The sequence below is a fragment of the Tachyglossus aculeatus genome, chromosome 7, assembly GCF_015852505.1.
Source record: "Tachyglossus aculeatus isolate mTacAcu1 chromosome 7, mTacAcu1.pri, whole genome shotgun sequence".
NCBI lineage: Eukaryota > Metazoa > Chordata > Mammalia > Monotremata > Tachyglossidae > Tachyglossus > Tachyglossus aculeatus.
The window spans coordinates 32762141-32787050 of record NC_052072.1 but is presented as its reverse complement, the minus strand read 5'-3'; the positions used below and the strand labels follow the sequence as shown (position 1 = coordinate 32787050).

Sequence of the window (24910 nt, the reverse complement as noted above, 5' to 3'; positions counted from 1 at the left end):
TGGATTTTCTCTCCAAGGGAAAGCAGATGTTTGCTTCCTGGCCACTAAATGGACAGTTAGCGACATGGAAATAATTTTACCTTCTTGGAGTGGATGATTTACCTTTCACTGGAAGAACTGAGTGTGATGAATATAGCTCAAATGCATGATTTGACAGGTTCTTCTTATTCTGAAATCTTTGTAAACAGAAACCCTGTGGAAATTTAAACCTGGACAAAATGTGGGCACTTAGGCCATTTTCCAGATTTTCAATTAACGACACTTGTCATTAATTGAGAGCAGTGTGGCCTATTGGATAGAGCATAAGCCTGGGAGTCAGAAGGACCTGGGTTTGATTCCAGCTCCAGCACTAGTGTGACCTTAAGAAAGTCACTTCTCTTTTCTGGGCCTCAATTACCTCATCTGTAAAATGAAGATCAAGATTTTGAGCCCCATGAGGGATAATGGCTGTGTCGAGCATGATTATCTTGTAACTACACTAGCACCTAGTACATGCTCAGCACATGGTAAGCACTTAACAAAAGCCATTAAAAAAATGTCTCAGGGAAGAAATATTCCCAGGGTCATGCGGTCGTGCCCCACAAATGTATTTTGAGTACAATTTGAAATGGAGCCTGACAGCAACTTAGCAAAGGCAGTGTGTGAGTGCACTAGAAGATCGTCTATCCCCAGGCTCCACCCTTTCTGGATCCCTTCTGGACCAATTAGGGAATCAGTGCTTGAAAGAGCAGTCTGACCTCGTGGAAAGAGCATGGGCCTGAGAGTCCAAAGGCCTGGGTTCTAATCCTGCCTCTGCCAGTTGCCTGCTCTGTGACCTTAGGCCTGTCACTTAATTTCTCTGTGCCTCAGGTTTCTCATCTGAAAAATGGGGATTCAATGTCTGTTCTTCCCCCTACTTAGATTGTGAACCTCACTTGGGACAGGGACTATAACTGACCTGATTAGCTTGTCTCTACCTCAGAGCTTAGAACAGTGCTTGACACAAAGTAGCCAGCAAAGTGCACTAGCCATCACCAGTTTGTATTATTATTATTACATGGACTAAGTGCTTACTATCTGTCAAGTACTGTTCTAAAAGCTGGGGTAGATACAGGTTTGTCAGGTGGGACAAGACCCTGTCCCACATGGGGCTCCCAATCTAAGTATTAGGGGAAACAGACATGGAATCCCCATTTACAGTTGAGGAAACTGAGGCACAGAGAAGTTAAGTGACTTACCCAAAGTCACACAGCAACCAGTTGGATTAGAACCCATGTCTTCTGAATTCCAGCCCTGTGCTCTTTCCACTGGACCATGCTGCTGAGCATGGCACATGTGTCGGACTGTTCTTAAGTTAGGGACTTTTTTCTGCTATTTGACAAATATTCAGTATAAATTGGGAATTAAAAATTGGATCAATCAAAAATCACCTTCCCAGAATAAGCAAACCCCAAATCCCACACCATGATTCCATGATGGAGAGGCCTGATTGAGTAAGACTGGATAAGGTCTTATTTGATTCTTTCTTGTGTAACCTTTAAACCCATCCTTTGTTGAAGGTGCACCTACGAAGATGAAAGGAAGAACCTTGGAGTCACACTATCATTGTAATTCACTGGGAAAGTTGTCTGAACCAGCAGACTAAAGCCTTCATTGAAAATCTTTGAATTGGTCATACAGTGGCTGCCATAGACTGAAGATGATTCTAGACAAGATGATTCTAGATGCTCTCACATAAGAAGACATGCACATGATTATGAGGTCCTTTTCAGAATCTGCAAAGTGCTTTAGATTTCCCTCTAGACTGTAAACTCGCTATAAGCAGGGGTCATGTTTACCAACTTTGTTGTATTGTATTCTCCTAAGAGCTTAATACAGTGTTCTGCACACAGAAAACACTAAATAAGTATGATTGATTGATTGATTGATTTGCAATAAACTTGAAGAAGACCTTGGTTATATACCTATGCACTAGGAAGCTCTAAACACAACTAGGGTCCCTATCGATGATGTGAAAATGAATGCTACCACTGAGCTCTGTTTTCTTGACAGTAGATTGTTCAATGATGCAAGAATAGAGAAGTAGAAAATTGAATCAACCAGTAAGATCTTGGAGCATTTAGCAGAATGAATGTGGCATCGATAGGGCATCAAACTGATGAAATTGAAGTTCCCATAAGCAAGCATAACAATCTGCCACTTGTGTGCTCTGTGACCTTGGGCAAGTCACTTCACGTCTCTGGGCCTCAGTTACCTCATCTTTAAAATGAGGATTGAGAGTGTGAGCTTCACATGGGACAGGGACTGTGTTCAACATGATTTGCTTGTATCCACCCCAGCACTTAGTACAGTGCCTGGCACATAGTAGGTACTTAACAAATACCATAATTATCAATTATTATTAATAGTAGTAATTATGGTATTTTAAAGTGATTATTCTGTGCCAAGCACTGTACTAAACTCTGAGGTAGGTGTAAGATAACTGTGGAGAGAGCACAGGTCTAGGAGCCAGAAGGACCTAGCATCTAATCCCAGCTCTGCCAATGTCTGCTGTGTGACCTTGGGCAAATCACTTAACTTCTCTGGGCCTCAGTTACCTCATTTGTGGATTAAGACTGTGTGAGCTCCATGTGAGACAGGGACTGTGTCCAACCTAATTACCTTGCATCTTAGAACAGTGCTTGGTACATAGTAAGTACTTAACAAGTACCATTATTATTATTATTAGGTTGGACACAGTCTCTGTCCCACTTGGGGGTCCCAGTCTAAGTAGGAGGGAGAATGGGTATTGCACCCTCATTTTACAGATGAGGAGACAGGCACAGAGAAGTTAAGAGATTTGCCCAAGGTCTTACAGCAGGCAAGTGGCAGGGCCAGGATTAGAAATCAGGTCCTCTGACTTCCAGAACTGTGTTCTTTCTACTGAGCCATGCCAATCTTCCAGTGGCTAAGATATCCGGACTCAAGAAAGGTATCACATATGATTTATAAGGTAGTTTCTTCAGCATCACCTAATTATCAACCTTAGCATCAAATGGTAATACAAGTTCACAAACATCTAGGTTCCGGAACACAGTCAGTTCTGCCAAAATTAAGGATGGGACATGTGAGGAGAATGAACAGCAGAGGATACCCAAATAGCTGAGTTTATCTGAATGGGAGAAGGAGGGAAGAGGGAGCTGTAAAAAGGGATGACAGATGAAACATTTTAAATATAATAATATAAATATAATGAAGCAAAATCTCCAATGATATGGCTTGGCTGAGGACAGCTGAGAGACAGCAGACAGAACAACTTGGAATGTTAGAAATGGGTTGGCTCTCTAAAAGCAGAGGTTTTGAGAATATTGTGACCTCGTGAGGAGAAATCAAAAGTCATGCCAAGCCTTGCAGGAGCAGTGAAGGACACAGTAGGTGGAAGGAGTGGTCACTTTGGATTAGTCATTTTTAACTACATCCATATTCACGGGGAAAAAAAAAGATATTTCATTGACAGTAGCCTCATAATATTTACTAACAATATTTACTGAGTGCCTTCTTTGTTCAAAACACTGAACAAGGAGATTGAAAATACAAAAGAAGTACAACTTGCAATCCCTATCCTCAAGGAATTTTTGGCTTTCATTGGCCATTCTATGTGCTTAGTACAGTGCCATTCAATCAATCAATCATAGTTATTGAGCACTTACTGCTTGCAGAGCACTGTGCTAAGCACTTGGGAGAAAACATTTCAACAATAGACACATTCCCTGCCCACAGTGAGCTTACAACGTAGAGGGGCAGAAAGGCATTAATATAAATAAATAAATTACAGGTACGTACATAAATTCTGTGGGGCTGGGATGGGGGATGAATAGTGGGAGCAAGTCAGGGCGATGCAGAAGAAACATAGTAAATATTTAATAAATACCAAAAATGTATTATTATTATTATTATTTACATTTATTATAAACCTGCTTTCAGAGCTTGAGAATGTGTAAATGTCCCCAAATTTTCACTTCATACGCACTAGCAGAGACCTTGTTCTCATAATGAGGGTCACCACAAAAGGCAGAGGTAGGAAAACCCAAAGGCTCTGGGGAGCTGTGAACTAAAAAACTAACTGTGCCAAATTAGGATCAAAATTCTTTCTGTAGGGTGCTATAGAAGCTTCTCACTGTGTGGACTGAGGTGGAGGGTTCATCAGCCGAAGACAATATGACACCCCAGTGGTCATCAACCAGTTGTAGAGAGGACTAGGAGAGAGTAAGAGAGATGGGATAGAATTTCAGGAAGAGTGCTCGCTTTCAAGGGAAACACTCCAGAGCTCAGTGTGGCGGGCTTGCTGCAGAAGAAGCTCACCCCACTGGCCTCCATACAAGACTCCATCCATTTGCGTGTCAGTTAAATGCCCTCAAATTGCTTTACAGGGTACTGAGGGAGCAAAATGGCCTCCTGAATATGCCCAAATGGATCCATACTTTTCGTGTTTTTGGAGAGCCATGCGAAGCTCTGTCTCCAGTTATCCCGATGACAAGATCCAATAATTCAAAGAGTCAACTTCTTGCCAGACGACATTCAATCTATACTGTGACATTAATAAACTGAATTTGGCTTTTCTATGAATAATTGGTGACTAAATATAGTCAGAGAAAGAAATACGCTTTTGGCTTCCCTACCCATTTTAAAAATTATGGCATACCATTTAACCTTTCCAGTGCCCAAAAATGACAGTGGAAATAGATACATCATGATGAATATAGGACCAAATAAAGAATAAGGATAGATAGATTGCTTAGCTTCAAAATGCATTAAGTGTTGGTTTATCTACTTCAGGAAAATATAAGAGAAGCCTTTATGAAGTCACAGCAGTGGTCAGTATGGCCCCAATTTTTGTCTCCCACCATAGCAAGAGGCAATTTGACAGAACTCTCTGACAGCCCCTGTTCTTCACAAAAACCCTAATGTTTAAGGATATATTCACTCACATTTACTGAGCATTTACTGTGTGCAGAGCACTGTACTTCATGCTTGGGAGAGTGCAATATAACAGTAAATAGACATATTACCTGCCCACAAAAAGCTTTCAGTCTAGAAGACATCATCTCACATTCCTGAATTCTTTCCCTCTGACATCCCTGACTTCATAATAACTGTGGCATTTTCTCAGCGCTTACAATGTTCCAAGCACTGTACTAAACTCTGAGGTAGATGCAGGATAATGGAGTCAGAAACAGTCCCTGTCCCACATGGAACTCTCAGTCTAAGTAGGAGGCAGAACAGGATTTGAATCTCCATTTCACAGATGAGGAAACTGAGGCACTGACAAGGGCCTCCCTTCAAGGCCCTACTGAGAGCTCACCTCCTCCAGGAGGCCTTCCTAGGCTGAGCCCTCTCCTTCCTCTCCCCCACTTCCCCCTCTTCATCCCCCCCACCTTACCTCCTTCCCTTCCCCACAGCACCTGTATATATGTATATATGTTTGTACGTATTTATTACTCTATTTATTTATTTATTTTACTTGTACATATCTATTCTATGTATTTTATTTTGTTAATATGTTTTGTTTTGTTCTCTGTCTCCCCCTTCTAGACAGTGAGCCCACCGTTGGGTAGGGACCGTCTCTATATGTTGCCAACTTGTACTTCCCAAGCGCTTAGTACAGTGCTCTGCACACAGTAAGCGCTCAATAAATATGATTGATTGATTGATTGATTAAGAGATTTGCCCAAGGTCCCACAGCAGGCCAGTGGCAAAGACAGAAGTCAGAGGACCCCCAGGCTCATGCTCTTTCCAGGATGCCAGGCTGCTTCCCCAGTGTAACTCATTTTGGACTTTCCCTCTAGCAGCCCTTTTGGACTGCTCTGCCATGTATTTATCCAAACACCTCTAACCTGTTGACATTTTCAGCCTGTCCAACTTATGCCTACCAGCCATCTGTGGTTCCTTCTTGTTTTGGACCTTCTGCTTTCCAGCTTCAGTAGGTGCCCCCTTGTCTTCTCACAAAAATATCTGTGATCATCTTTCCCTTTTTCCAACCAAGGAAAAGCATTTTCTCAGGTCCTCCGCATTTGCCTTATAAAACTGAAAACAATTTTTGTTAACCTTTAAGATGCTCATTGTTATATTGTTATAAGGTACTCTCACAAGCACTTAGTATAGTGCTCTGTGCACAGTAAGTGCTCAAAAATATGATTGATTGATTGTCTATTTGTATCAATGTCTGTCTCGCTTCCTCTAGACTGTGAGTTCATTGTGGGCAGGGATTGTCACTCTTATATTGTTGTATTGTACTTTCCCAAGTGCTTAGTACAGTGTTCTGCACACAGTAAGCACTTAATAAATATGATTGAATGAATGAATTGATTGATGAATTGTCTTTCCAACTTTAATTTTTCTCCTCTTACCCCTACTCAAGCTATTTCCTTTATTCTCCTCTTTAATGATCAGGCCTAATTTCTCACTCTGTAGTTTTCCCAATTGCCCTTCAGGCTCCTGTAGAGATGTGGATTTAGGTGACATGGCATTTTCTAACTTTCTTGACCTTCCCCTGCACTGGTCTTTTCTGTGCATAAAGATCTGCCTTTTTGAAGATCAACTGGTTTCTGGAGAATCCTTTGCCTCCTAGACTTCCTTTCAATTTGTTTCTTCTTAGTGGGGACATAAACCTGCTAAAAGTTTGGTGTCCTAAAGTTTATTTTCTTATCTGCTTGCTTACTTCTCCCCTCTCTTCTCCTTGGATCCTGAATATCATTACTGTGTGCTCATTTCCATTCAAGAACCCCTCTTCCTTTAGCTCTTTGACTACATCTGACATCTGATCACAAGAGGTGTCTTCTCTCCTCAATAAAGACATCGATAACTTGGATTTTTATCTTAAAGTAGAGCTGACCATTTGGTATGCTGCATTTTTGGAATTTTATTAAGATTCTGGAAAGAGTATTTCTTTTGGGAGTCTTCATTCAAAGACCAGTTTTGCAATGAGTCAATCAATGGTATTTGCTGAGTGCTTACTGTGTGCAGACCACTTTACTAAGTGCTTGGGAGAGTACAATATAACAGAATTTGAGAAGCAGCATGGCCTAGTGGAAACAACTTGGTCCTGGGAGTCAGAAGCCCTGGGTTCTAATCCTAGCTCCACCATGTGTCTGCTGTGTGACCTTGGGCAAGTCACTTAACTTCTCTGTGCCTCAGTTCTCTCATCTGTAAAATGGGATTCCATACCTGTTCTCCCTCCTGCCTAGACTGCGAGTCCCATCTGGGACCTGATGATATCATATCTACCTCAGCGCTTAGTACAGGCTTGCTTAGCAAATATCACAATTCTTCTTCTTCTTCTTAGAGTTGATAGACAAGTTCCCTGCCCACAAGGAGCTCACAGTCAAAAGGGACAAGTTTACTCAGCTCCAAGAAGTGTCCTGCTCTTCATGTCTTCTTACTAGTCCAACCAATCTGAAAAGGGGAAAAGTATAAATATATGAAGTAGAGGCATTCTTCCACTGCCCAACACCACATTTAAACAGCTTGATCAGGGACAAAATTCCTCATGCTCACCTACGATGTAGAGCATGGAGATTCATCTCTGTATGACCTCAAGTTAAATCTTACCTGTCATCAGTAATGGAAGATGGCAAGGATGAAGAGAAATCCAAAAGGTAATTCTTTTTATTCATTTTTTTTAAATCTTCCTCTTCCATAAGACCTTTAGTACCATGAGCAATAAGTAAAAGTGACTCATTTGTGATGCATCTTCCATATTTTCCCTTGCTCATTTCATCATCATCATCATCATCAGTACTTATCAAGCACCTACTAAATGCAGAACTCTGTTTTAGGGACCTGGGATGGTACACTAGGAGTAAAAGATAGGGTCACTGTTCTTATAAAACTGCTCACCTATCTGGTGATAAAAACAGATTCAAGAGTAAACATACCACAGGGACAAGAATAAAAGGAAGAGGGTAAGATCTTGAGCCTAAAGAGAGGAATTGGGCTTCACAGGTGCTGTTCCCAGCCCTCAGATTATATGGATCTTTGCTCTCCCAAAGCCTCTGAAATCTACTGTGCCAGAGGAAGGGGCCTGTATTCATCAGAAATTTTAGCAAATATTTAACTTTGTCGTGCCTATATGTGCATTGGGGCTGTCCACAGACAAGCAAGTACAGAACCAAACATGTGGAAACAATGGTCTTTGTGGCTTTCTTTCCATGCGGCACACATGAGATTCCTCTGAATCTTAATGCCAAAGGGAATTCTTCTGGCACTCATTGTCAGGCACATTGTGACTGAAAACTAAATACATTTTACCTAAGTCCAAAATCTGGATAATTCCTTATAATATTATTAGAAAAACAAGTGATTCAGGTATAAGAGGGTTTTTACAAAACCCCAGTGATTTTTTTTGAGTAGGTCTCCAACATTAATCTCAGCTTAGTAGAGGCTTAATCGGCAATGTCACAAAATGTTAAATGAAACTAGTCAAGGATTCAATTCCAGTGTCAATACTTGAACATTGACAGTCAATGAAAAGAGCAATCATTTATAGGGAAACCCTTTTCTGTCTTTCTCAGATGGCGACTGCTATGTGGAGGCATAGAAAGAATCCCAAGAAATCAACTACTGTAACACTTGAAGGAATTTTTCTTGACAGATACTGGGGTTCTAAAAAAGGACCACTTCTCATTGGATGAAGATGAATGGCATTTTCTGCATTTGTGAAAGTACAGATCAGCCTTTAAAAAGATCTTGCATGCATCTAACCCTCATCCCATTAGTCATGGTAGTTTAAATCTGATAGAAAAACAAGAATCCTTTGTGAATTTTTACATTATAACTCTTTCTATCAGGCTTGAGTTCAGCTGTACAAGCTTTGAAATACACAAACCCAATTAAAGTGTGTAAGCTGAGAAAATAGGCCTCTGAGATCAGCTCTTCTCATTTCATGTTCTTTGCGTAAGTCACTTGACTTTTTACCTCCCTGCTGTGAAGGGTCTATCTCACTATCTCACAACCAGGAACTAAGGAATTAGATCTGAAAGTCAGAAAGGTTACAGATCTTAGTTTGAGTTCACAAAGAAATCAAGGATTATTCAAACAGACTTATACACACAAAGTGGTACTGAGGCACTTAGTACAATGCTCTGCACACCGCAAACTTCTTTGAATACATACCATTATTTGAGTGATAGTCATCTCCTAAGGTTTAACTAGAATATTTTTCAGGGAGAAGCCTTCGCCTATTTCCTATAATACCTCATTCGTATATTTTGAATATTTCATTTTCTGTCAGCCAAACTGTCAAAATTGCCCCCATTTGAGGCAGAAACTACATTAGCAAGCTGTCTCAGAAACAATCCTCTTAGCCAAAGATTATCATAAACTTTTGAAAGTGTTATGAATGGGCACAGACAGAAACTCAGTTAAGCAGGACGACGAATCCAGGTTTGTACCGTGAAGAGAGAGGGCAGGTACTGAAAGAAGTTGAAGTGTCAGTCATGAGACTATTTAATCAGCCTGGTTAGAGCCTAAGGGGATGGGGCTGGGAGAGCAGGTGGCAAGTCTGGGTGTTCAGGAAGCCTTGGACATTTCCTGAGCATCCGTTGACCGCTCAGGGCAGCTTGGCTGGTGCATTCATTCTGAGGGAATATGTGCATTCAGAGTAAAAGCATTCAGCGTCTGCATTGTCCTGCCCCCTTGCTGAATTTCATTCAGGCCCAGAAAGTTACAGACTGACGCAGCTCTGGATTTTTTTTTAATGTTTCGTTTCTTTCTTTTTAGGATCCGTGCCCTAGTTGTTCTGGGAAACTTGTGACCTCTCTGTGTTTTTAATTAGATGTCATTTTTTCCATGGCAACCTATTCTGATGTCACAAATAGGGAATCTGTAAAATCACAGTTTCCCCATGAAGGATGGAAGGCTTGGAAAGGAAGCCCATCCCAATGGATACAAATGCCCAGCCATAGGAAACCTAGCCATTTGTGGAGTGGTAGTCGCCCGTATAACGGGGCAAGAACAGGCTATTATGGGCAAATGACTAAAAATAGACCCTCAGTCGATCAGCTAGGAATGAGGAGTCTGATGAAGGATGTTTCCTCACCCTACCTCTTGACTGTTCCATTGGCTGGAAATTTATTGTTTGGCCCAGATGACCCATGCTTGCAAATATAGAAAGGTAATAATTTGTGTGAACAATAAATTACAAATGGCTTCTTCCCCCGCTTTGAAATATGCTCACACCTTCCCTATCCTAAAAAAACTCTCCCTTGAACACTCAGCTCCCTTCAGTTATTGCACCATCTTCCTCCTACCATTCCTCTCCAAACTCCTTGAGTGAGTTCTCTACACCCACTGTCAACACTTCTGCTCCTCCAATTTTCTCCTTGACCCCCTCCAATTTGGCTACCTCCCCTGTCACTGTTCATTCATCCATTCACTCAATCGTATTTATTGAGCACTTACTGTGTGCAGAGCACTGTACAAAACTGCCCTCTCAAAAGTCACCAATGTTCTTCTTAACAAATTGAACAACCAATACTCCACCAATCAATCAATCACATTTATTGAGCACTTACTATGTTCAGAGCACCGTAGTAAGTGCTTGGGAGATTACAATATAATAGAGTTGGTAAACATGCTCCCTGTCCACCATGAGCTTAGTTTAGAGTTCATCCTAATCCTCCTCGATCTCTCAGCTGCCTTCAACATGGTGGACCACTCCCTTCTCCAGGGAACATTATCCAACCTTGGCTTTACTGTTACTTCCCTTTCATTGTTCCCCTCCTATATCTCTGGCTGCTCATTCTCAATCTCTTTGACATGCTCTTCCTCTGCCTCCTACTCCCCTCAAGGCTCAATTTTGGGTCTCTTTCTATTCTCCACCTACACCCACTCCTTTGGTGAGCTCATTCACTTCACTGCTTCAATGTCATCTCTATGAGGATGATTCCCAAATCTACATCTCCAGCTCTGATCTTTCTCCTCGGTTTTCTTGCATTTCTTCCTGCCTTTAGGACATTCTGCTTAGATATCCTGCCAACACCACAAATTTAACATGTCTAAATGAGAACAACTCATCTTCTGACCCAAACGCTTTCCTTCTCTTTATTTTCCCATCACTGTAGACAGCACCACCATCCTTCTTCTCTCACAGGCCCATAACCTTAGCATTATTCTCCACTCTCTCATTCAACCCAGATATTCAATCTGTCACCAAATCCTTTTGGTTTTATTTGCACAACATAGCTAAAATGTGCCCTTTCCTCTCCATCCAAACTGCTGTTATATTGTTCTAAGCACTTAACCTATCCTGTCTTTAATACTACATCAGCCTCTTTACTGATCTCCTTGCCTCCTGTCTCTCCCCACTCCAGTCCATACTTCACTCAGCTGTCCCAATCATTTTCCAAAAAAAATTCAGTCCATGTTTCCCCATGCCCAAGAATCTCCAGTGATTGCCTGTCCACCTCTGCATCAAACAGAAACTCTTTACCATCAGCTTTAAAGCACTTCATCACCTTGCCCCTCCTATTTTACCTAACTGATTTCCTACCATTCATTCATTCATTCAAATTGTATTTATTGAGCGCTTACTGTGTACAGAGCACTGTACTAAGCGCTTGGGAAGTACAAGTTGGCAACATATAGAGATAGTCCCTACCCAACAGTGGGCTCACAGTCTAGAAGGGGGAGACAGAGAACAAAACCAAACATATTAACAAAATAAAATAAATAGAATAGTAAATATGTACAAGTAAAATAGAGTAATAAATATGTACAAACATATATACAGGTGCTGTGGGGAGGGGAAGAAGGTAGGGTGGGGGGCATGGGGGGGAGGAAGGAGGGGGCTCAGTCTGGGAAGGCCTCCTGGAGGAGGTGAGCTCTCAGTAGGGCTTTGAAGGGAGGAAGAGAGCTAGCTTGGCGGATGTGCGGAGGGAGGGCATTCCAGGCCAGGGGGAAGACGTGGACCGGTGGTCGATGGCAGGACAGGCAAGAACGAGGCACAGTGAGGAGGTTAGCGGCAGAGGAGCTGAGAGTGTGGGCTGGGCTGGAGAAGGAAAGAAGGGAGGTGAGGTAGTAGGGGGACAGGTGATGGACAGCCTTGAAGCCAAGAGTGAGGAGTTTTTGCCTGATGTGTAGGTTGATCGGTAGCCACTAGAGATTTTTGAGGAGGGGAGTGACATGCCCAGAGCGTTTCTGGGCAAAGGCAATCCAGGCAGCAGCGTGAAGTATAAATTGAAGTGGGGAGAGACAGGAGGATGGGAGACCAGAGAGGAGGCTGATGCAGTAATCCAGTCAGGATGGGATGAGAGACTGAACCAGCAGGGTTTCGGTTTGGACAATCTAACACACTGTCTTCACTCCTCTGATGCCAATCTACTCACTGTACCTAGGTCTCATTTTCTAACCACCAACTCCCTGCCTACTTCCTGCCTTGGGCCTGGAATTTCCTTCCCCTTCTTCACTCTCCTCTCCTTCCAAAGCGCCACTAAAAAAATTGTATCTCCTTCAAAAGGCCTTTCATGACTAATTCATCATTTCTCCTACTCATTCTTCTTTTTGCATTACCCTTGCATTTAGATTTATACTCTTCATTCACTCCACCTTCAGCCCCACATCAATTATTTACATATCCATAGTGCATTATAATCTCTGCCTCCAAGGAGCTTGCAGTCTAGACAGATGAATGCACCTAGGATCCTTGGAGAAGAAGTATTGGGTAGTTACAGACTGCAACTGAAAAGCAGTGTGGTCTAGTGCATAGAGCATCTAGTGCATAGAGCACGGGCTTGGGTGTCAGAAAGATATAGGTTCTAATCCCAGCTCTGCCTCTTGTCAGCTGTGCGACCTTGGTCAAGACACTTCACTTCCCTGTGCTTCAGTTACCTCATCTGTAAAATGGGGTTAAATGCTGTGAGCCTCATTTGGGACATGGACCATGTCCAACCTGATTAGCTTGTATCTACCCCAGCACTTAGAACAATGCCTGACACATAGGAAGCACTTAACGAATACCATCATCATCCATTGGAGCGGAGTTAAGTGGCCCATCTACTCTCTTTTTTTCCCTTTATGGTATTTGTGTCTTTCTCTGTGTCAGACACTGTACTAAGTGCTGGGGTGCTTACAAGCTAATCAGGTTGAACACAATCTCATGTCCCACATGGGACTCACAATCAATCCCCTTTTATAGATGAGGTAACCAAAGCACAGAGAAGTTAATCGATTTGTCCAAGGTCACACAGCAGACACATGGTAGAACCTGGATTAGAGCTCTCCCTCTGTAACCCTTTCATTGTTTACCACAAAACCTTCCAAGGAGGGACGTCACTAAAATGACTCTTTTTGTAGCTCCATCTAATTCTCCAATTTAGCTGAAAGAAACATAAGCCTCTAAGCAGATTTCTATGTAGTAACTTAATTAGAGATAAAGGATTTGAATTTTAATAGGAAGAGGAAAAGTCTAGACCCAAAAAAGATTAAACCAGCAGAAAATAGAAATATTTTGACCTCCCAAAAAACATCCCGTTGGAAAGGAGTATATGCAATCCAATTAGCAGGTAGTGGACATGGGAAAGGAGTGATTGGATTAAGAACATCAATGGGACCAACCTAGAATAATTGTGTCTGCAATTTTATTTGCTCCATTTAGAGAATCCTGGAGCAAGGGAAGAGTCTGTAGAATGAATAGGGTGTTAGTTGTCTAACAGTAAGTGAAAACAACAGATCTTTCCTCCTGCTTAGCCTGAGTCAAAATATGTAAGTTATAAAAAGGGGGGTAGCAGAATACCTAAGAATGTTAGATGAGACACTGGCACAAGAAACATCTCGATAAGACAATCTCAAATCAAGGTTACAGAGGGAGGTAGAGAAAACCAAGTTTACTGCACTCTCCTCAGAGGGATTCTGTTGGAAACCCTCTCTTCTGCTTTGCAAATAATCTGTGAAGAACTTTCCTCAAAACTTAGCAGTGCTGAAAACTTGAGGGTTTTTTTAATTCATTGGAACAGACGTTAAAAATTTCCTTCCCTTCTACCAGGAGGATGACCAGCCTCACTCAGCACTTTTGATTGAAGAAAGGGTGGCCATAGGTGGCTCTAACAGACACTAGATGAACTTTGCTGACCCAGGAATAGCAGATAAGTCACCTGTATTTTGCAGGTTATCCAAGGTGATTAATGAAATCATGCAGAACCTTTAAAAGATATCCAAAAGAGCTAGAGCCTTTGGCTTGGTGGATGCTGGTTTCTTCTCCAAAGCTATGCATTTGACTCCTGAGTGCCTGTACACAGAATTAAGAAGTTAATTATTCAGTCAGTTCATCAAGAACATTTATTGGGGTCCTAGTGTGTGTAGAGCATTGTTCTAAACCTTTAGGGGAATATATAGAATAAGAAGCAGCATGGTATAGTGGATAGAGCTATGATGGGAGTCAAAAGGTCATGGGTTCTAATCCCAGCTCCGCCACTTGTCTGCTGTATGACCTTGGGCAAGTCACTTAACTTCTCTGGACTTCAGTTACCTCATCTGTAAAATAGGGATTGACACTGTGAGCCCCACATGGGACAGGGACTGTGTCCAACTCGATTTGCCTGTATCCACCCCAGCGCTTAGTACAGTGCCTGGCACGTAGTAAGTGCTTAACAAATACCATTATTATTATTATTATTATTATTAGAATCAGTAGACATGATCTCTGCCCCTCAAGGAGCTTACAATCTAGTGGGGGAGAAAGACAGTAAAATCAATTAAAGGAGGACATAATACAGGTTAAATATATGTGCAAAAGAGCTGTGGAGGATTGAATGTTTAAGTGCCTAGGTGGTGTGGAAGTGCTGAAATGGCAGTTGGGGATATAAGGTGGGCAATTAGATTTCAGCAAAAATGGCATCCTTCTGATGTCATCATCTTGAAATGCATATCAACGTAACTTATGCCTGTGTATCTCAGGGTGTGTTTGTTTATTGTGATCAGTAAACCTGGCCAGAAAATTAACCAAGAGTTGTTGACCAGGTGGTTCGGTAACCACAACAGAACGTTAAACCCATTCTCCCTCTGTTCATTGATGAAATTTCCTAAGGCCATTGTGGTCAAGGGATGAGATGAAAGCACTTTCAGGCTTTGGCAAAGTAGAGTGCGTGCTTGGCATAGGACAAAGCATTTTGAAAATTTCTGATAAATTACTTTAACCTTAGGGGCATTTTAATGACAACCCTTACATTCTTTTAAAACATTTTTGACAAAGCTAAATATCTCTTCGTAGTATGCAAAAAAAATTTCCATGGATGTGTTTCCTGTGGAAATTGACAGGAGGAATAAATGTTTTTCCCATCTAGGATAGAAACCAGAGATTTTCAGCAAGTGGATCTAATTCCACAAGAGGTACTTCCCAGGCCACTGGGTGAAAATCAGTTTCCTCATGTGTAAAATTGAGGTTAAAATCCCTGTTCTCCCTCCATCCTTAGACTGTGTGCCCCTTGTGGGACAGGGATTGTGTCTGATCTGATTATCTTATAATTTCCTCAAGGCTTATCACAGAGTTCTGCAGACAACAAGTGCTTAATAAACACCATAACTAATAAATCAATTAATGGTATTTATTGAGCATTTACTGCATGCGGAACACTGCACTGATCACTTGAGAAAGTACAATACAACGGAGTTGGAAGACATTCCCTGCACAATGAGCTTAGGGGACTAAGATGGCAAAATAATGATTCTTGCATTCCATGATGTTCATACTTCCCACAGTTCAGACCCACGTACCTGCTTGGAAGCCAGATGAAAAAGACAAAGCTTGTTGGGAACGTGAATTGCGGAGATCAGCATCTCAAAGAATGGAACAGGTAATCTGTAGTTTCAGGTCTCCTGAATAGCGCCTGAACATTACACAAGCACATTTCACAAGCAGGATCTTCATGTAAATTCTTTCTCCCCCATACCCTTCTTCTCTCCCCTCCCCAGCCTAGGTTAATTGTGGTATCTGTTAAACCCTTACTATGTGTCAAGCTCTAGATAATAATAATGATAATGTCGGTAATTGTTAGTGCTTACTATGTACCAAGCACTGTTCTCAGCGCTGGAGTAGATACAAGGTAATCAGGCTGTCCAACGTGGGGCTCACAGTCTTAATCCCCATTTTACAGATGAGGTAACTGAGGCCCAGAGAAGTTAAGTGGCTTGCCCAAGGTCACACAGCAGACAAGTGGCAGAGCCAGGATTAGAACCCACATCCTCTGACTTCCACTAAGCCTAGCTGCTTCTCTTAAGTCTCATTGCTTCTCTAATTGCTGGGGAAGCCACAATACTCAGGTCAGACACTGTCTCTGTCCCACACAGGGCTCACAGTCTAAGTAAAAGGGAAAAACAGGTATTGAAATCCCCAAGTGACAGATGAGGCAACTGAGGCACAGAGAAGCTAAGTGACTTGCCCAAGGTCACACAGCAGGCAGATGGCAGAGCCAAGATTAGATTCTAAGTCCTCTAATTCCCAGGCCCATGCTCATTCCACTAGGCCACGCTGGTCCTCAGTAATGTTGACAGGGGTCTTTTCTGTTCAGAGAAATCTCAAGGGACAGGGATTCCACAGCCTCCTCTGGCCACCATTCAGATTCCTCCCAACAAAGGAAATCTCTCCAAATGTCCTATTTGACATTCCCCCAGTCCTTTTCCTCTATTTCATCATCAGAACATTTACCAAGCAAAATCACACAGCAAACTGACCTATATTGGTGCTATGGAGTTCACAGACTTTAGTTAGAGAGAGTCCCTCACCTCAAGGACTTTACAATCTTATGTGCCCTCAGTGGAGTTTCAGGATAGCTATTGACTTTCTCTTTCATAGCAGCCCTTCAAAAATCATTCATGGGCTTCTCTCCTTTAGTTAAATAATCCCAATTGCCTTCATCTTTCTTTCAGTCCAATATTCCAAAACTGTTCTTGTTATTCTCCTCAGGATTGCTTCATTTTTGGGACCCTATTTTGGACACAGTGCTCTTAGAAGGGCTTGCCTAGTGCTGTGTATAAAATTACCTTGCAAGTTCTAGGTATTATATTCCTGTTGCTATAGCCCAGTGAGAAGCAGCACGGCACAGTGGAAAGAGCATGGGCTTGGGAGTCGGAAGTCATGGGTTCTAATCCAGGTTCTGCCACTTGTCAGCTGTGTGACTTTGGGCAAGTCACTTAACTTTTCTGTGCCTCAATTGCCTCATCTGTAAAATGGAGATTAAGACTGTGAGCCCCACCTGGGACAACCCGATAACCTTGGCACATAGTAAATGCTTAACAAATACCATCATTATCAGTGTTTAGAACAGTGCTTGGCACATAGTAAGCGCTTAACAAATACCATTATTATTATTATTATTCACTCATTCATTCATTCAGTCATATTTATTGTGTGCTTACTGTGTGCAAAGCACTGTACTAAGTGCTTGGGAAGTACAAGTCAGCAACATATAGAGATGGTCCCAACCCAACAACAGGCTCACAGTCTAGAAGGGGGAGACAGAGAACAAAACAAAACACGTAGACAGTTGTCAAAATCATCAGAACAAATAGAATTATGGCTATATGCACATCATTAACAAAATAAATAGAATAGTAAATATGTACAAGTAAAATAAATAGAGTGATAAATCTGTACAAGTATATACAAGTGCTGTGGGGAGGGGAAGGAGGTAGGGCAGGGGTGGGGGATGGGAAGTAGGAGAGGAAAAAGGGGGCTCAGTCTGGGAAGGCCTCCTGGAGGAGGTGAGCACTCAGTAGGGCTTTGAAGGGCGGAAGAGCACTAGCTTGGCGGATGTGTGGAGGGAGGGCATTCCAGGCCAGGGAAAGGACGTGGCCTGCTTTTTCACAACAGCATTACATTGACTAACCTTGACTTCTCAGCAAATGTTACTTGGAAATTAATTAATGCTCTTACATGTACATAATGCAGAAAGATACACAGCTGCTGATGAGTATCGTACTCTAATAAAACAATGTTTTCATCAGGCACTTAGTTCATGTGGGCTAGAAGCAGCGTGGCTCAGTGGAAAGAGCACGGGTTTTGGAGTCAGAGGCCATGGGTTCAAATCCCGGCTCTGCCAATTGTCAGCTGTGTGACTTTGGGCAAGTCACTTAACTTCTCTGTGCCTTAGTTCCCTCATCTGTAAAATGGGGATTAAGACTGTGAGCCCTATGTGGGACAAACTGATCACCTTTTATCCCCCCAGCGCTTAGAACAGTGCTTTATACATAGTAAGTGCCTAACAAATACCATTATTATTATTATTATATTAATGGGACCTGACAGTAAAAACAGAGAGCACAATCCCTCCACCACTGGGGATCTGATATTCCAAAGGCTTCTAGGGAAGAACGTACTGTAATCACTAGCTTTTAATCACCCATGCATAAAAATATCTTTCAGTCTCTAAAATACTCTATTGCATCATGGATTTCAGGCAGCTTGCAATCTTACCCAAACTTTAAGATTATATACGGATGGCATAGAATACAAAATAGGGAAATTTCTCAGAAAAATGATTATATGATTTTAAGTTACCTGTTGGACTATTTTGCAGTGGATAATGACAGGTTCACTAATCTAGCAGGACTTTTTCTTTTGTTCAGAGACACCATGCAGGACTTTCAGTCTAGAAGAATTCCCATATCATACCTGAAAATTCAGCAATCCCAATCCAAGCACTTCAACAGAGTCTGAATTTGGAAGATGGGGAATCCATTTTTCTACTCTGATTCTTTTAATTCCCATCTTCCATGTGAAAAAACCCTGGGACAAAATTCAAACAACTTCCTTCAAATGGTGAAAAAATTTTACACCCGGCAACCAGCATGGAAATGGTCCGTAGACTTTCAGTTTTGTTTCTCTCCACCTCATCCTCACATATGATCAATGATAGAGAGAAACCGAGGATTACTGACCATAGCTCTCTAAAGCTGGATCTGGGGACTAGTCTTTGATCTAAAGTACTTTCCCTCTCCAAAAAATCAACTAAGCATTTCTGCTCACTCCAAGATAGCTCCATGAATGTTTCCTCATATCTCCCTGATCATCCCATCCAGCCATGGCCAACTTGTCAGAAGTTACTGGGGATACCTTGGCAATGGAACATGCTAATGGCTCTAAAAAACAATCCTGTTACATCCAGGGAAGCAGCATGGCCTAGTGCGAAGACCAAGGTCCTCGGAGTCAGAGAACCCAAGTTCTAATCTTGGCTACACCACTAGTCTGTCTTGTGAATTGCCAAGTCACTTAACTTCTCTGTGTCTCAGTTACCTTATCTGTAAAGTGGGTTTATATCCAGCTATTTCCTACTCAGACTGTGAGTCCCATGTGGGACAGGGGCTTTGTCCAACTCTATTACCTTCTATCTATCCCAGCATTTAGTACAGTGCTTGGTACATAGTAAAGGCTTAAAAAATACCATTAAAACAAACAAACAAAAAAAACCCATGCGACTGTATGGACAACCATAGAGGATTAGACAGCATCAGGAATTCCTGTTGCGAACCAAGATGGCTTATTCTCAGAAGTGATGTCATAAGTACAAGTAAGAATGGACCCTGGAGACATGGGGATTACTTCAAAGCCTCTGGACAGCACTTTCATTTTAGAAGGCTGACGTCTGAAACGTTTTTGTCTGCCAGGCTGGCTGGCATGTTTCCTGAGACTAGTATGTGTGGGCTTAAAGAAAGCTCCTTTGTTAAGAAATCTGTGTGTTTAGTGACAGTTACTAGCAGAGGCATAAAGTACCATGATGCCTTTTTTTACAGTATCTTTTAAACACTTATTATGAGAAGGAGCCTGGCATAGTGGGTAGAGCACAGACCTGAGAGTCAGAAGGTCATGGGTTCTAATCCCGGCTCCGCCTCTTGTCTAGGGTAGATACAAGTTAATCGGGTTGGACACAGTCCATGTCCCACAGGGGCTCACAGTCAATCCCATTTTACAGATGAGGTAACTGAGACACAGAGAAGTTACTGTACTTGCCCAAGGTCATGTAGCAGACAAGAGGCATAGGCAGGATTTGAACTCAAGTTCTTCTGACTCCTGGGCCCGTGCTCTATCCACTAGATGTCTTTCTACTATTCTTTTTCTGTGCTAAATTCTCCCCAGGGCTCATTCCAATCTGACTTCAGAGACAGCGGGTCAGGTGGCCAAGGACACTGACCAGCAGGAGGTAACTTCTCCCTGCTCCATTAAGGACTCTGATATCTCCTGGAAAAGCATCTTCTCCAAAGCTTATGACATAGCCCAAAGGCTAAACAGCCCTGGGTTAAAGTTGCTCAAATCTTAACCCTCCCCACTACCTCCTGTCACATTGGAGTGACAGAGCAGGAAGTGAAGTAACTCCTGAGAACCCACGTCACTCAGAGGAAAGGGTTGTAAGAGGTTCCAGGCATGCATGACAGATCAAATGAATGTTTGGTTTCAAGCAGTTTTCATGACACACACAGTGTCAGTTTGCAGGGAGTGCTGTGGGTTCCCTGGCAAGACTTCAGAGTTCCTTGCTGACCGTGGAGGCTTGTTGCTTGAAGTGGTGTCCCACATAAACTAAATTCTAGGCTTACCCTCAGGAGAATTTCAAATGATGGAACCCAAGATAGGGTGCAAATAACTTCTTTGAAACGTCTTCATCTGAAAGTCATCAGTCAAAAGAGGATTTGTCCACTTCATCGTTTCTTGAGATGTCCTCAGAGTGATGTCTATAGACATTTTTAATGTATTTACCAACTTACCAATTCTTTCCTTGAAAATACATTAAAGAATTTATCAAAGTAAAATTTCTTCAATCCTCAGGTCATTTAATGGAACTGTATGCTTCACGGAGGAGATTTCATAAAGAGTTTGTCCTTCTAGAATGAATCCTACTCCAGGTTTCCTTATTACATCTTGCCGATGAAATAAACCCTCCAAAGTTACTCATTCCAATATAAGTGATGAGGGTGCCCTTCAATCTGTTACTTAAGAAGAACACCAGAAAACTAAATGATTGTGAAAGCAAGACTTAGTAAGCTTTGAGTCTCTCCTTTTCTTTCTGAAAATATGGCTTTAAAACCATTTTGAAAGAAATTGCATTCTGAGGCAGCAGAAAGGTAAAGGTTTGAGGGGAGGGATTGGATGCTCCGTGTATTTGCTGTATTTACTGCACCTTCTACTTTGTTACTGATGCTGAGGAAAGTTTAATACATTGTCTATACTGTTACATGGGAAATTATCTTGGCCTCCAAGTTTCAGATGCCAAGGTCTGGAAGTATTCAGTGGGAGGCATCTACCCTAGCAGCAACAAGGTCCAATCTTTCCCTGACGGTGCCTGGCAAAGGTCAGGACCTCTGGAGTGGGGAGGCTAACGACCAGCACGAACGTTACATCCACTGCCCAAGATGATGAGTTGTGTAGATTCCTCCTTAGTAAATGTGCTCCTTGGCAAGAATGGGGGGAAAATCACTTTAACAGGGGTTTTATTGCTAATGACAAACTCCCAGTACACACATAAAATTTTTTTACAAACTCAACAAACATTATAAATGCAATCCAGCATCTGCCCTCTTTCTTCCTTCACTCCCTCCCCTCCTCCTCTCCCACGCATACTCATAGGAGGCTTGCCAGGCTAACTAAATATCTCCCAAAGGAAAAAAAAAATCAGCACTCTTAGACCAAGGCTTTCTTACTTGAATTCAGCCAACAGTTGTCATAGATAAGGTTCAGTGAGGTTTACTTGTTATCTAATTGGAACCCATATTTTAGGGAGCTGTAGGATAGGAACTGTCACAGGAACCACTCCGCCTCTCTCCTCCCATCCTGTGAAGCTCCACTCCCTCTAACTCCTTGGGGCTATGCTAGTGATAGCAACAGTAAATTTTGTTAAGTGTACACTGTGTGCCAAGCATTGTACTAAGCTCTGGGATAAATACAAGATAACCAAGTCAGACACAGTCCTCAACCCACACTCGGCTCACAGTCTAATTAAGATGGAGAACAGGTAATGAATTCTCATTTTGCAGATGAGAAAATGGAGGTACAGAGAGTTAAGTGACTTGCCCAATGTCACACAGCGGGCAAGTGGCAGAGCCAGGATAAAAAACTGGGTTATCTGACTCTCCAGCTGAGCTCTTTCCTCTAGGCCATTCTGTTTCTCAGCTATTTGATCTGGTTTCTCAAGCCTCAGAGTAATCTAATCTGAGCTGGATTGGCCTGGATTGTTACCTCTGACCACGACAGGCTTTTCTGATGTCATAACTGTAGGGTTCTGAGTGCACTTTATTGTTTTTCCAAAGTCTTTAGAGGGAAAAAGTGAAACTTCTTGACATCCTTCTCTTTAGTCTCTTTTGAAACAAAAGGCAGTCTGCCTCCCCCAGTTCCACATAGAGATCTCCAAGTAAAAATAAAAAATAAAAATTATTCCTCTATCCTCACTCTGAGGCAGCCTACAAATTGGGGCTTTCCACGGTGAGCTGGATTGTCAGTTTTATCTTCCTGTATTCTGGATAATTTGTCAAGTTTCCTTCTCCAAACACAGATGCTTTTTACCTCACCAATTAACAAACCTGTTAATTCTCACTCCAGTCCCACAAGTTTTCACACGATTTTCATTATTCTCACTGATAATAATAATAACAACAATGGCATTTATTAAGCACTTACTATGTGCAAAGTGCTGTTCTAAGCACTGGGGAGGTTACGAGGTGATCAGGTTGTCCCCCGGAAAGTTCACAGTCTTAATCCCCATTTTACAGATGAGGTAACTGAGGCACAAAGAAGTTAAGTGACTTGCCCAAAGTCACACAGCTGATACTACTCATACGCTGCCACTCTCTGATTAAACTCAAATCTCACCTGCACCTGGGATAAAAAAAAAAATAAGGTCATAAGCATTGTTGGTGAGTAATTTCAGCTCAAACTCAGGTTTTCAAGGACTGAGTCCACCTGGTTGGAACTGATTGCTCAGTCTGCTAAATGCTTACAGTAATTGTGGTTCCAATGCAATCCTCTCCTTCACTATCCTGAGTTTGTTTGTTTCTTTTTTTTCAGTATTTGTTAAGCTTTGACTATGTACTGAACACTGTTCTAACTTCTGGAGTAGGTACAAGTTAATTGGTTGGACTGAATCCCTGTCCCTGTCCTTGTCTCTGCCCTGCATAGGACATCCTGAGTGGGAATGAGAACAGGTATTGAATCCCCATTTTACAGTTCAGAAAACTGAGGAAGAGTCAGTCAGTCAATCATATTTATTGAGTGCTTACTTTGTGCAAAGTACTGTACTAGGCACTTGGGGGAGTACAATAAAACAAACAGACACATTCCCTGCCCACAACAAGCTTATAATGATAATAATGGCATTTATTAAGTGCTTACTATGTGCAAAGCACTGTTCTAAGCACTGAGGAGGTTACAAGGTGATCAGGTTGTACCACGGGGGGCTCACAGTTTTAATCCCCATTTTATAGATGAGGTAACTGAGGCACAGAGAAGTTAAGTGACTTGCCCAAAGTCACACAGCTGACAATTGGTGGAGCTGGGATTCGAACCCATGACCTCTGACTCCAAAGCCCGTGCTCTTTCCACTGAGCCACGCTGCTTCTCGCTGCTTATAATCTAGTTGTGGGGGAATAGAGGGGAGTTAAGTGATTTGCCCAAGGTCACACAGCAAACAATTGGCAGAGCAGGGATTAGAACCCAGTTCCTCTGACTCTTAGGCCCATGCTCTTTCCAGTAGGCCATACTGCCTCTCTGATTTTGTTTCAGATTAAACCAATTTGTTTCTCTCGCCTGTTTGTGGTGTTGCTCAGCCTTGGCATTTGGAGTTTAGAGAGCCTGATTCAGGAATAGCCGGTGGGAGGTCTAAACTCCATATCTACCTTGAATGATGTCAAGGTTGGGGCAATCATTCCTGTTAGACCAAGCACCATGGTGCAAAGCAAAGCAGCAAGAACTCAGTCCAGGGAGAAAAGTATTTCTCCTTCAGATGCTAACAGAAGCTGGGTGTCCTTTTCTGCCAGTTAGTCCTGCTAACATGGAGCCTTCACTCTGGAAATAAGTGACTAAATTTAAAATTCCAAAATGAAAATGTATTTTCCACATTAGTAAGTAAGCATTATAACTGTATACAAGGGTTGCTTTATTACAAGATGTTCCTTTTCCATTTCAACTTTGGATGGAAATCTCCAAAGTTGGTCTTGGATTGCCATGGGTCCAAGGAATTTTTAGTCTGGGGGCTTTTTCTTATGAGTTCTTCTAGGTATTTTAATAGGTATATTTTATTTCTTTTTTTGTCTTTAATAATACTCCATCTTCTCCATCCAAACTTCTATCAAGCTGAGCCAACCACTTATCATATCTCGCCTTAACGGTGACATTAACCTCCTTGCTGACCTCCCTTCCTCTTCTCTCTCTCCACTCCAGTTCATTCTTCATTCTGTTGCCCAAATTGTTTTCTCAAAAAACATTCAGCCTTATCTCCCCAGTGGTTGCTGTTCCAGATACTCTTTGCCATTGCTTTGCGGTTCGCAATCATCTCAACTGCTCAGAGCACCTACTACAATCCAGCCTGCACACTTTACTCCTCCAACACCAACCTATTCATGGTACCTCGATCTTATCTATCCTGACATGGACTCATTGGCCACATCCTCCCCGTCGGCCCCAAAGCACTTTTGTGCATACCCCTAAACCCTGTCATCTCCTCCCTGATTTGTAAATCAGTAGGAACCGTCTCTATATGTTGCCAACTTGTACTTCCCAAGTGCTTAGTACAGTGCTGCGCACACAGTAAGTGCTCAATTAATACGATTGAATGAATGAATGAATTTCAATGCCCCGTCTCCTCCTCTAGACTATCTCATCACTGCCCTATGCTCTCAAACTCCCCCAGCCTAGAACTTCCTCCCCTTTTATATCCAACAGCCCACCACTTTCTGCTCCTTCAAAAATCCTCCTAAAATCACA

At 42.1% G+C, this 24910-nt stretch overlaps 1 long non-coding RNA gene across 1 annotated transcript; it reads left to right on the top strand.

The window, feature by feature from the left end:
• The first annotated feature begins 9890 nt into the window (after positions 1 to 9890).
• Positions 9891 to 20959, top strand: LOC119931002. The gene is made up of 3 exons (XR_005451872.1): positions 9891 to 10129; positions 15709 to 15803; positions 20765 to 20959. It is a non-coding gene; the product is annotated as an uncharacterized LOC119931002 (long non-coding RNA).
• Positions 20960 to 24910: the final 3951 nt, after the last annotated feature.